The sequence below is a fragment of the Pipra filicauda genome, unplaced genomic scaffold (genome assembly GCF_003945595.2).
Source record: "Pipra filicauda isolate LSUMZ 115617 unplaced genomic scaffold, ASM394559v2 scaffold70_size2993248_pilon, whole genome shotgun sequence".
Taxonomy (NCBI): Eukaryota; Metazoa; Chordata; class Aves; order Passeriformes; family Pipridae; genus Pipra; species Pipra filicauda.
Window position 1 is genome coordinate 855,179 of NW_024104876.1, and position 12,989 is coordinate 868,167.

General features: G+C 44.5%; 2 protein-coding genes across 6 annotated transcripts in view; one reads left to right on the forward strand and one right to left on the reverse strand.

The window, feature by feature from the left end:
• The window catches only part of LCTL (lactase like), a 108,033-nt gene that overhangs the window by 79,140 nt on the left and 15,904 nt on the right, over positions 1–12,989 (forward strand). The window lies entirely within an intron of this gene.
• The window catches only part of ZWILCH (zwilch kinetochore protein), a 67,525-nt gene that overhangs the window by 28,485 nt on the left and 26,051 nt on the right, over positions 1–12,989 (reverse strand). For 4 of the 5 annotated variants that reach the window (XR_003539553.2, XR_005566399.1, XR_003539552.2 and 1 more), the window contains one exon: positions 12,800–12,885. The gene's annotated coding sequence lies outside the window, so the exon portion shown is untranslated. Of the gene's footprint in view, positions 1–3,501; positions 3,576–12,799; positions 12,886–12,989 lie in introns of those variants that run through there. The other variant, XR_005566400.1, reaches the window with a different exon arrangement.

The window sequence follows — 12,989 nt, forward strand, 5'->3', positions numbered from 1 at the left end:
GGTTGCTCCAAGCCCCATCCAGGCTGGCTTTGCCACCTCCAGGGTGCAGAGCTGAGGTGTGGAACACAAACCTGGGCTGCAGCAACTCTTCCCCTTTCATAGGGTCCCATCAAAAGGGTGCACTTGGTGTCCTAGACAGGCTTGGAGGCACTGCCTGCCCCCATCCAATCTCCATTCCCAATGAATTTCTGAGGGAATAAGGAGTAATGCTGAAGATCCAGCTGAAAACAAACATCTCAGCTGGACAATCTTTAACCAATTCATCACAAAGAAAAACAGAACTCGGAGGGGACGTGGACAGTTCCTCCCTGCACAGATTTATTGGAAAGGTTTTAATAAACACAGATGTTGGGAACGGATGGCTACTGTGTAATCATGTGTAGGAAAAGCCAAAGGACAAAATATCCCTTAATGAAGCCCCACATACCGTGCAATATTCCAAAAACAAGGGAGGAAGGAATAGGGTTGGTGGTACAAACAGACAAATCCCAAGAACTCAGATGCCAATATTTATTTGTTTTGAGATGTTAGTTCTTCTCCCACCCCATTTGTAAGCCCTGGAAGGCCTTGCTTTGAGCAACACACCAGGCAGCTCAAGAGTTCAAGAGACCTACGTGGCATTTCAGTCAGTTTTTAGAGAATTACACCCAGTTTTAAACTGAAATATCGAGATGGGAGATGGCTCTCACTATTTCTCATATCCTTCTTTAATACTTACTGGGGTTGCAAGGAGTGCACACACCTCTGAATGTCAACAGGTGCTTATTTGAAGAGTTTTAACTAGATTTTCATAGAATCTCAAAGTGGTTTGGGTTCAAAGGAACCTTAAAAACCACCCAGTGCCACCCCCTGCCATGGGCAGGGACACCTCCCACTAGCCCAGGTTGCTCCAAGCCCCGTCCAACCTGGCCTTGGACACTTCCAGGGCTGGGGCAGCCACAGCTTCTCTGGGCAATTTAAGATTTTAAGCTGTTCTGTTTTGGTTTCTAAAGGTATAAAAAAGTATTAAAAAGTCTCCATGAAAATATTTGAGGAATGAATCCATTATTGCCCTCTGCAATTCCCAGATTCTGCTGTGACCAGAAATAATCCTGGATTAGCACAAATGTGTTCACTTTTTCCAAAGAAGAGAAGAGAAAAATACTTGGACACCGAAGCAAATAAGTCTGAATTTCTGGCTTTTTACCAGTTTTTAGCACAAAAATTATAAATTTTAACTTTTCTGGAGCTGATTGTATAATATGCTGGGAGAATATCTGAGTAGCATTTTTAGGGAATTTTCTCCTTCTTTTCCCTCCTTCATTTGGGACTTTCATTCACTAATCAACAACTAAATAATCCCTAAGGAGAAAGAAATATTTTTGCCAGTCCAATGTCCCCGTTGTGCCCGTGAACTTTGCCAAGGAATCCAAAACTCAGGCAACTTAAGAATATATTTGTAATATTCGACAAAATAATAAATTCAGCACATGACACAGGAAATAATAATCAGATGATCTCAGCCCCAGAAGTATTTCACTGCTGTGGAAATGCCAGGTTGGAGAGTTCATGTGGAAAAGGAAAAGCCTTGTAACTTCTCCAAACATCAGTCATCACTTCCAGATACCTCTAAATACAGCCATTCATTTCACACTGCAGGATATTGTATTGAAAAGCAAGGCAGGGCCAACCCAGCACCTTCTACCACTAAATATGCACTGCACAAACCTTAGCTAAGTGTGTTTTTCCTATTTGGAATAGGGCTCTTTCATTTCCAGAAAAGAGCTTCGTGCTTCTCGCTGAGCAAAATATTTATAGCAAAAAAAAAAAAAATAAAAGAGCTTGAAAAGGCAAATCCAAAGGTATTCCAAGATAGCTCCATGTCAAATATAGAATGACTCATCCACCTCTTTCAATGAAAATGTTCATCCCAGACAGATCAAAGGGCCCGAGTACACCAAGCCCTTTTTGCTAAACCTGGCAGGAGAGTAAAAAGGTTTTCAATCAGCAGCCACTTGGTGGGAGGTCTGGGAACAAATGAAAGCCATAAGACGCTGGCATCTGAGAGAGCCCATCCCCTACAATGCACAATAGGGCCCATGGATAGACTGTGAGCCCGGTTTGCAAGGAATAGAAGGAAGCCTGGATGGGTGTTTTTGTGCGGCTCTTCCAGATGGATCTGATATTAGTGATGTGCTATTTTTGCGGGAGACATTCAAAGATCTCCCTCGCTGCCCATCACCCACGTGCGTTCACAGGCACAGCTCTTACTGTGTGTTTGCTTTCCAGCCCGGCTGGATCCCGCCAGCCCGCACGGGTCCGTGGATGTCCCGCGGTCCGGGATATTCTCGTTCGGTCCTATTTGGAAGGACCTAACCTTGGGCTTCCACCTCTTCCACCCCCACCCCCGCAAAGGTTGGGCCGCGGGGGAAGGGAAACCACAAAACACAGGAAAGCGAAACGTCAAAGTCTAATTTAAAATAACCCTGACCTGCTCGCTGCTCGCTGGGGGACACGACACGAGGCTAAAGAGCGTCTCGCACAGGGGCGTTTTGTGTCGTGCTGCGGCCGCAGCCGCTCCCTCCCCCGGCCCCGGGAGGGTCCCGGTTCCTCCCGGGGGGGTCCCGGCTCCCCCTGGCAGCCCCGGGAGGGTCCCGGTTTGCCGGTGCCCCCCGGGATGGTCCCCAGTGCCGATCCCACGCTGCCATCGTGCGGCCGCTCCCGGCTCCTCGCAGCGCTCCCTCCCCTCCCTCCTCGGAGCCACCCGCGAGCGTGGATTCGCAGAATCGTGGAATGGTTTCATCTCGTTCCACCGCATGGGCAGGGACACCTTCCACTAGACCTTGCTTCAACTTGGTCTGGACATTTCCAGGGATGGGGAAGCCACAGCTCCTCTGGGAATTCCATCCCATCCCATCACCACTCTCACAGGGAAGAATTTCTTCCAATATCCCATCTAACCCTCCCCTCTGGCAGTTTAAACTCCCCTCCAACAAGCACCGTGTGGGCTTGGGCAGACCCAGCTTCCTCAGGACTAATTTTGGGGCCATGAGCTCTCTGAATCAGGCAAGACAGAGTGGCCCCTCCAGTCAGGATTGAATATGAGTGAACATCCATCCTGGGCAGAGTGAGTTCCATCCCAGAGGTTTAACACTTCTGTTAGCAATGCCAACATCCCACATTCCTCTCACTGAATGCTTCACCTCGCTGCCTGTGGGGAATGGGGAGAACAGCGTCCTGTAAAGCTTCCTTAACTCCTTCCCGATTTTCTTTGTCCTCCTGCTGTTGTTTACCATTTCCAGCAGCAGCCACAGCAGGCCAGGAGACCTATTTACATCCTCCAGTGTGGCTGATCCATGGCCAGAGGGAGCAGGAATACACAGGCTGGCCAAATCATTCCCGGTGAAGGAAGAGCTGCCAGACCACAACACAGCCTCCAACTTGCTCCACACTGGGATCCTCTGAACACCAGGGAGCAGGGATGACACAGACTCACATTAACACCAGCCTGACCAAGGCATGGTCTGCTCCAACTGCCTCAACTTTCCATGCACAGGGATCATCTGGGCCAGGATGCTCCAACCCCGCTCTTCCAGCTGAACAGAAAGATTTTAGGAGCACATTATGAGAAAAGCTGAGTTGTGAGTTTGCCGAGTTTGGGGGTTTTTTAGCTGGATTCTTTTAACCCTTTTTAAATATTAACTGTGCAGAATTGATGATTCCTTCAGAAGGGAAAACCCTGACACTGATGTACCTCTCAGTCATAAAGAATTCATGCATTTTACCCCGTTTTAAAACTCATTAACCAAGCTCCTGGAAGCAATTTTTCCACGACCCAAAGTAAAAAACAGTTGGAAAATTTCTCTGGGAAACAGTTGCCTGCGAAGCACTTAAAATTTGTAAACTTCTGGTACAGTTTGTGCCATTTATCCTTGCTAAAGTAAATGGAAGCAATGGAATAGACTATGCATCCTGAGTAACATAATGCAATATTAAAGGACACCCAGCAGAGCAGTTTAGAGGCTGAAGGATCTAAATCACAGGCTGGGAAACCAGAAGGAAAACGTGCAGCACCATTTGTTGGTGGCTGTAGCTGTCACTGCTGCACAGGGCTGCAGAAGTGACAGCACTGATTTACTGGTTATGTGAATTGGAAGAGAAAGGAACAGTGGAAAGAATTCCTACGGAGGGATCACAGTGTTGTCACATCTCCTGCCACAGTCTGAGCTACCCACAGACTCACAGGGGTACATGGAGAGGGGCTCAGGCAAAGGAAGAGCCTAATTCCTGCACTGCTCCTGGGGTTCCAAGGTGGGCAGCCTGGAGCACCCCAGCTCTTTTGGGGTGTCACCTAAACTATTCCCTAGGGAAGGACAGGTAACAGGCACGATGGCAGCAGCACTGATGAAACCTGGAGGAGATTCCCATCCTTCATCCCTTCTAACTTCTTTTTTGTTCCTTCTCCACTGTCCTGGTCCAGGTAGAAGATTCCCAAGCAATGAGTAAAGAACTCCAGTGAGCAGAGAGCTCTGAACTGCACCAGGCACTGGGACCTCTGCATGGCACAGGCCACAGGACAGCACTTTGTGTGGCTTCCACACGTCTCCAAGGACACAGAGCCCTCCTCCTCCAGTGCCTGGACTGGATGATCCTGAAGGTCTTTTCCAACCTGACTATAATTCCTTTGTGGCTATGGACTTTGTCTGGATGGAATGTGGACGCTCCAGCCAAGGGCCAGGGAGCTCCAAACACCCACCAGCCTGGGGACAGCACCTTCCCTGCACAAATGCCCACTGACACTCCCAGAGAACTCAGGAGCCCACGGGTAGGTCCCGGGTGCAGATTTGTTGTACAGCACATGCCCAGGATTGGCACACACAGGGCACATTTCCACCTGGGAATGGCCAGACAAAGGAGAAACAGTCAGAGGAGATGTGGGAGTTTTGTACTTTCCTTCTTCCCCACTCATTCCCTGCTTCTTACCTCTGCCCCAGGAAAATATAGAGATTTTTAAGCACAATAATCAGCACTGGAATTGCACTTGGGAGTTGTTTTCTTTCGTCTATTTTTTTTTTTAATGCATTTCAGTTTTTAATTCTGCCTGCATTCCTTTTCTTTCCCTCTCTTTGCTTTCTCCTTCAGTCCCACTGAAGATACACAAAATCATGATGTAAGAAATAAGTCACCCTTCCCATTCCTCTGTTCCTCCTCCAGTACTCTGCAAATTCCATTAACTGAGATGATGTGGGACAGTGGGATGCACTGGGGCAGACAGGGAGGCACAGCCACAAATCCTTCCTGGTGCAGGGACTGGGCTGCTACTGGGGAGGAATTTTATCAGAAGGATCAGGACAAACCCTAGTCAGGTTAGAGGAATTCTAAGATGAAAATGAAAGTTGAAATTCCTTGAATGTTTATCTTCATTTGTGTATATTTATTTGGCTGTTGAGGTGGACTTGTACACAGAACCACCCCCAGCCAAATGATGAGTGGGTTTATGGAAGATGAAGCAACAAGAACTTCATCTCAAAAGTCTCAAAATACTATTTAATTCTCGTTTGTGTCTTTAATATCAAAAGATATATTACTTTTCTGGTATGATGGCCAAACATTCTATTGCTCCTCTGGGATAACTGCATGTATTATTAGTAAATTAGCAGCTTCTGAAATCCTGAAAACACTTTTCAGAGTGCTCTGTTCTCAGGATTTTTAAGAAGTTTCTCACCATCACAATTACACAATAAAAGCTTGGAAGAAAATAGCTAAAAGAGTCTAATGGCTCAAAACCACAAGGGAAACAATGAATTTTGAAAGCAGACTTATCTGCTTTAAGCTTTAAGGTCTTTAACAAAATCTCCTGACTTTGGAGAGCATTTTTGGCTTTTGAAAGCTCCCACTTGGATCTCTAATGCTGCTCTTCACAGCCACTTCCTCACAGTCTGTGCAGAAAACATCTGGGACTGACAGAGGGAGCAAAGAAAGGCAGCTGGATTCCCATCAGCACCACTGCCTTGTGCTTCCCTGATGTTTTTATGGAATAATGCCATTTCTCTGTCAAACCAGCCCCACTTTATCAGTTCCCCAATGACAGGGATCACACCCTGCAGCAGTGAGCAAATCTGCCCCAGAAAACACGGAGATTCCACTTGGCTGGCAGGATCATTTCACACAGGAGTGCATGGAATCCTGGCTTCCAAGGACAGCTGTGCCTGGCTGGGGCTGGGGGCTCCAAGGAGAACTTCCCAGGAAGGATGAACGTGCCAAGAGGACAGGGCAGTCTCCTCCATCCAGTCTGATGCTACCAAGAGTAAACTCGAGCTGGGGGCACGTGGCACATCCCAAATTCAGTCTGGCAGGAAGGAAAGATCTGAGGATCACCAGTTTCCCATTCCCAGCTCTACCTGACAAGCTGCCTGGTCATCCCATCTCCACCTCCAGAGCCAACAAAGCACCACTGAGGGGTCCTCCCACAGAAACACACCCACCTGTCCTGGATGGAGACCTCATGGAATGGGAAATTAGACCCTGAGCTTCTTGAGGATGGGAAAGCATTAAAAGGAGGATATATTAAAATTTTAATATTCTAATAATATTCAGTGAAGTGTAGAAGTCCAGTCCCCACAGCTCTCATTTCCAAATGCCCAGCCCCTGCAGGACACACACACACACTTTGGAAACAAAACACCATAAAAAGATCAAAGATGCCTCTGGGAATAGATTCTCTGCACTCTTCAAAGCCAAATGTCCCCTCACTTGCCCCTTCATAAACTGATTAATTTCAGTGGGAAGAATCTGCTCACAAAATCAGCAAATCCCTGCAGGGAGAATAAGTGTTTGTGTTTGTTAACTCAGAGGCTGCAAGCAAAACCCAGAGAACCCTCTGTGTTTTCCTCTGCTCTGCAGAAACAACAGGATTTATACTAATTCTCTCTTCCAAGCTGCAATTGGTATTTAATCTGTTACCAGGCAGCTTTTCCTTGAGTCATTTTGCACATGGATCAGATGCAACCCCTTTCCCTGGATGCAGGAGTCGAGGAGAGCAGCATCTGCTGAGCCCTCGCCCGCTGCGGCCCCGGTGCCTGCAGCGCAGCTCCAAAATGTGAGGAATGCTCACCCAGCAGACCCAGCTCACATCCTCCCTCCCATCCACTAAAGCTGCTCTGTCCCTCCTGGGCTGCTTCAGAGCAGAACTGGGGTGGGAAGACGAGGGCTCTGAAATCCAACCCGTCCTGGGCCGTGCCTGTGTGTGGTCCGAGCCGGCAGCTCGTGCAGTGAGAAATGGGAAGCCACTAAAATGATTCTGCTTCTAAATATTTTGACCTTTATTGACATTTATAAGTAGCAGGCAGCTTAATTACCAATTAAAGGAAGTTATTAGCTACAAAAGGAGCCTGTTCTTTTTTCCCCCCCCTCATGGCTCCTTTCCCAACCCGCGTGCTGTTAGATGGGATTTCTGTGGCAGGACAAGGCAGAGGAGCCCAGGAGACCTCAGCTACTTTATAGCAAATCTATACAGAAATCCTTATAGAAGTCAAAAACCTTCATAAAATGGATACTCCAGAGACTCCAGCAGAACAACAGGCTCTCCACTTGTAAAAGCCTTGTATTCCAGCCCCTACATTCCTACATGGAATTGCTTGGGGTGGGCATTCCTGCTGGCTGGGTTTCTTTCAAGCACACCCATAAAAAGGCCTCTCCAAACAGCTTTGGGGAGTTTTTTTCCCTTTTTTTTTTCTTTTTTCACAATATGCATTTAATGCCTGGCACAAGTAGCTGAGAATATACAAGACTTGGCTGCTAATCCTGAGACATTCTGTTAAAACAACTGCGAGTTCTACCCCAGAGATGGATGAATTCCTACAGCAAACAAAGCAGCTCCTTTAAAATCACCTACACCCCAACTCCACCACCAGGACTGCAAGGGCTGGGAGCTCTGCACACATTTAGGGTCCCACCAGAGCATTAGGATTGTTTGCTGGGTGATGGCACTCACGAGAAGGTCTTAGTTAGGAAATATTTATTAGAATGAGCAAGGCCCTCCCATAATTTTAGAGTATATTTCTTTCAATAAAAATTAACTACAACACATACTACAAAACTGCAGTGTGAGCAGAGCCCTGATACTGATACATATATGTATGATTTTGTAAACTAAACCAGTGCTAATATGAATTTAAAAATAACCTCATGAAGGAACTACCCAACCCTGCACACCCACATTATTTTCAGTTCTATAACAAACATTAATGTTGTTTTAAGAGTCTTTATATATGAAAGGAGAAGCCATGTAGGTAAGACATGGGAATCCAAAGAAAGACACTCAAAATTTTCTTTCCTCCCTGGGTGAATAACTCCAAGGTGTGACTTCCCCAGCAGCTGGGAAAGTGGCTGAGGGATCTAGACCACAGTTTAGAGTACATCAGACTCAAGATATGGAAGTTCCAGCATTGTCCCAGGCACAGTAATTTAGTTTTTCCTCAGCTCTTCCCCTGCTTCTGTCCAAAGAAATCCCAAGATCCCTTCCACCAACCTCAGCTTCTGATTTTCTGATAAACTTCTGGACTCTCAAGCACAGTCTTTAATGCTGGCTTTTTAACTTCTCTTAATTTTTCCCCCAGCTTTTTTTGCTCTGTATTCTTTACACCTTCCTTACTGAACTGGTAACTCACCCTCAGTTCCAGAGGAAAAAAACATGTTATTTTTCAACCCATTTGAAACTTTGAGTTTGATCCTGAAACCCCTAAAGTCAGAGGCAACAAGGACATTCCGTTCAGTGGGAACAGGACAGACCCAGGTTCCTGGACAGTGTGTTTTCAATCAGGGAGCCTTCACATTGAAAAGGAAATCATTTGCATCGTATTTGTATTCATTGTCCACCTCCACAGGAGGGGAAATGTGCTGAGCAAAAAGGTTAAGTGTGCTGATGCCAGGAGGGCAGAGCTGATCCAGGGATTGGATCAAAAGCCCAGTGCAGTCCCAGCTCGGGGGAGCCAGACCTGTTTGTTATGGCACATGGAAGGTCAGCTGAGATCCCTGTGTGTCACTTCATCCCAGGGACAGCCCAAGTGCCCCAAAACCAAAGCTCAAGTGAAAGGAGGTACCAAAAGGCAGCTGCTGCAGCCCCTCTGACAGTGTTTACTCACATTTGTCACTTGAGACCAACAGAGGAATGTCCTCCTGGAAGTGTTCATCAGGGACCCTCGGCTGGGGAAGCCAGGCAGGAGTTCCCTGGGCCTGGGGCAGAAACACTGGTGGGGTCTGTCCCATCCCTGGGTTCAGAGAATCAGCTGGAAAACCTGGGAAACACAACCCAGCCAGCCAAGCTGATTTTCAGAAGGCTACAACTTGCTCCAGAGATGGATCTCTCTCCTCTGGAAAGTTTTAGGCTCCTGCAGAAGATTGTGAGTCACTTGTTTTCCTGTTTTATACAACGTTACTTTTCCTTGCTATAACGTTTGACCTGATATTAAGTATTTCCTCTGGTGAGAAAACACTCAAACCCTTAATTTTAATTCCAAGAGGCTTCCCAGAGCTCCCAGAGTCCTTTCCCACTGTCTTTCACCCGCTTCATTTATATCTGCTGGATCATTTTTCTCCTCAGCTTTCAGTTTAGAGCTGAACCTCACAGTTCATCACCACTTCCATTTGTCTGGGATGATGAACAGCACCTTCTAGCCCTGTTAAGAGGGACCACTAACAGTGGGCAGCTCTTCTGGCAGCCCCTTCCCAGCCAGCCACGACAGGAGGGATGGAATGGGATCTCCCATCCTGGGGGAACATCTAGTTATCAAATATCTGAGATTGTATTCAAATATATCTTCCTGAAGATTAATAACGGGGAAACCTGGTGCAAACATCAGCCAAAGCAGGCTCCAAAGACTTGGAAAAGCACATCAAATCCAACAACACAGGTATCAGCAGGAATGAAACGTCTGGATTTTGACAACCTTGAACAATTCAGTAAATTCTGACTCTGATGGGAGTCAGGCAGCTGCCCCTGAGAACTGGGCAGTGGCTTCTGGGAGGAAGGAAATTGCTGCCACATGCAGTAAATAAAAAGAAGGTTTTTTAAAAAAAAAAATACACACATAGTTGTGCTGCAGAATCATTCCATTCAGCCTGGCCTGAAACACAGGCAGCTACAACCCCATCATTCATCTCCAACATAAACACACAGTGGGTTAGACTTGCAGTAACATAGGTTGGGATTTTTAGTAGATGACATAAATAAATGTATTTTTATATTTCCTGACCACATTAAGCTCGAAATCAGGAGTTCTAAAATGTGAGCCACACACTGTAAGGCTTCTAATGGCCAATAAATTCAGACAGTCACACTGGAGCAATGTTTTCTCCTTAAAGGTACATTTTGCTGCAGTGGATAGAAATACAAGGGGACTTGTTTTTTTATGGCTTTGTGATTATATGTAGCTGAACATGATCATTCAATAAAGGTTAAAGTTCTCTTAGGAGGACAGCAAGATGGAAACCACTTCAGAAGGCACAATCCCAGATCCCAAATATTAATTCTACGTGGAAAGACATTAGTAAGGAGAAGGGGGAAGGTTGGGGAAAATTACTTTCCCCCAAAAAAAGAGCAATCCTGGAGAGGAAAGGTAAAACATCCCAGCTCAAGAGCATCAATGTATTCCTCTGTTCCTGTCCCACCTCTGCTACACTAAGAAAGCACAAAACAAGTTTTATCCTGCCCAGTGCATCTACTTCCCATTTGTAAAGTAGGGATTACAGTGCTGGAATTCCTTCAGGTGGGGTTAAAGGAATGAACGACCTTAGAGAATCACCAGTGATACTTCAGAGCTAAAATACTCCCATGCTAAAGGTTATTTTTAATCTTTAGCCCTTTCAGCACTTCCAAGTGGAGATCAACATTATTACCATGACATCCCACACTGGGAAATGGAATACAACAGGTATCAGGAATTTTTCAGCTACCTTCAAGTGGGATTTTGCTGCATGATGGCAAACAAAACTAATAAGAACCTCTCCATCCAGCCATGTTAAAAACCCAGCTTGAAAAATCAAGTGTTCAAGAGCTAGAACACCAGAATTAAAGCTGCCATGTGCAGTCCTAATTCACCTCTCCTGTGTGACACAGTTCAAAGACATTTTTCTCCTAATTCACCTCTCCTGTGTGACACAATTCAAAGACATTTTTCTCCTAATTCACCTCTCCTGTGTGACACAATTCAAAGACATTTTTCTCCTAATTCACCTCTCCTGTGTGACACAATTCAAAGATATTTTTCCCCGTGGCCTCACCCCATTTAGGGGGCAGGATGAACAGAGCTATTCAGTATTTCTCTTTTTTTTTTCCACCTTTTGCAGTCGATGTGTGGCCTCGGTTTTATTTATAGCATGTCATTTAAACTCTTCACCGAAAACAGGATTATTCATTTCCTTGTGGGTTTTAATATAACACTTATCACAGAAATATTTGCTTCACAAACATAACAAATGCCTCCTGACAAAACCCCTGCCAGGGAGGTGGGATGGCAGCACAGCCCCCCCAGCCCAAATGCTTAATCAGAATCAGAGGTCCCACAAGGCTGTTTGGATTAGCATGAGATCATCTGAATTAACACAGGGTGTAATATATCCTTGGGCTTCAGCAAACCAGTGGTAACAAAACCCGGGTTTTTTGGAGGGAAGGCTCCAAAACTTGCCCTGCTCTGAGTCCTGGGTTGGAGGAACCATCTGTTCCCACTCAGGGTTGCCCACAGCATTTGCAAACCTGGTTTGCTGTGCTTTAAAGCACCTCCTTCTGTGGCCACTGGGCAAACCCCGAGCAAGGCCTGATCTGGAGCAAAGTAAGGCAGCAGAGGGAGACTGGAATGAAACTGTTCCTTGAGTTTGGAAGATTCCCACTGAAATTTGCATTTTAAAAGGAAAAAAAATGACCCCTAACTTTGTTTGCATGTCCTTACTTAGCAGTGTACATGTATGTGGTTATGGAATACACCTAATCCCAAAGGTTTTAGGTGTATTACCAAAAATTTATCATATCTAATTATACATATAAATATATAATTTATATTATATATTTTATATATAATATATATTATATATTTTATTTATAAAAATGTATAAATCAAATATATATAATAAAATATATAGTAAATATTGTATGTAATAAATACTATATTTTTATTATCTATTACATATTCATTATTAAATTTATATATTTATATATTATTATATAAACTATATATTATATGTTATATATTATTGTGTATTTATTATTTATATTATATATTATTATTGTGTATTTATATTATATATTTATATATTTTATAATAATGTATAATCTATAAGAATTTATCATATATAATATATAATAATAAATAGTGTATATAACATAAAAATAATATGTATAATAATTTTAATGTTTATATAAAAAATCATATCTGAAACATCTTTAAATTTGTAGGACCCAATGTTTTTTTCCAGCAGTTAATCAAGCATCAGCAAACTTTTAACAAACAGACCTTAGTTCAGGCACTATAGAATCACTCTTCTCACAAACAACACAATTTCCATCCACCCTTTTGGATTTTGATCTGGGCTACAAATTATTAACTCTGCTTTTGAGACCCCATCTCTGCAGAAAAAACGCTGCTGTAAGTTCTTCCACCAGCCTGGAATAGCTGAGGAATATAATTCCCAAGTTTATGTGAGCCTGGAGTCCCACCTGCACATCCTGTCGGGGAAATCAAGCCATAATTCCCTGTCCTTTTGCTTGTTTTACAACAGCCCCAGAGAAATTCTTATGTTAGAAGGGTCTTTGAAAACATTTACTCACTGTTCTGATCTCTGGACACCCTTCTGGTCCGTGTTGCTGATCTGAACCTCCCTTCAGTGAGACTGTTTTCAGAGGAGATCTGACAGCTGAAAGAAAAATGCACAGTGCTCCCAGTTTATATCCACAGGCCTGGAAATCTGGCATGTCTGGAGCATTATTATCATTATTATTACTATTATTATTACAAATA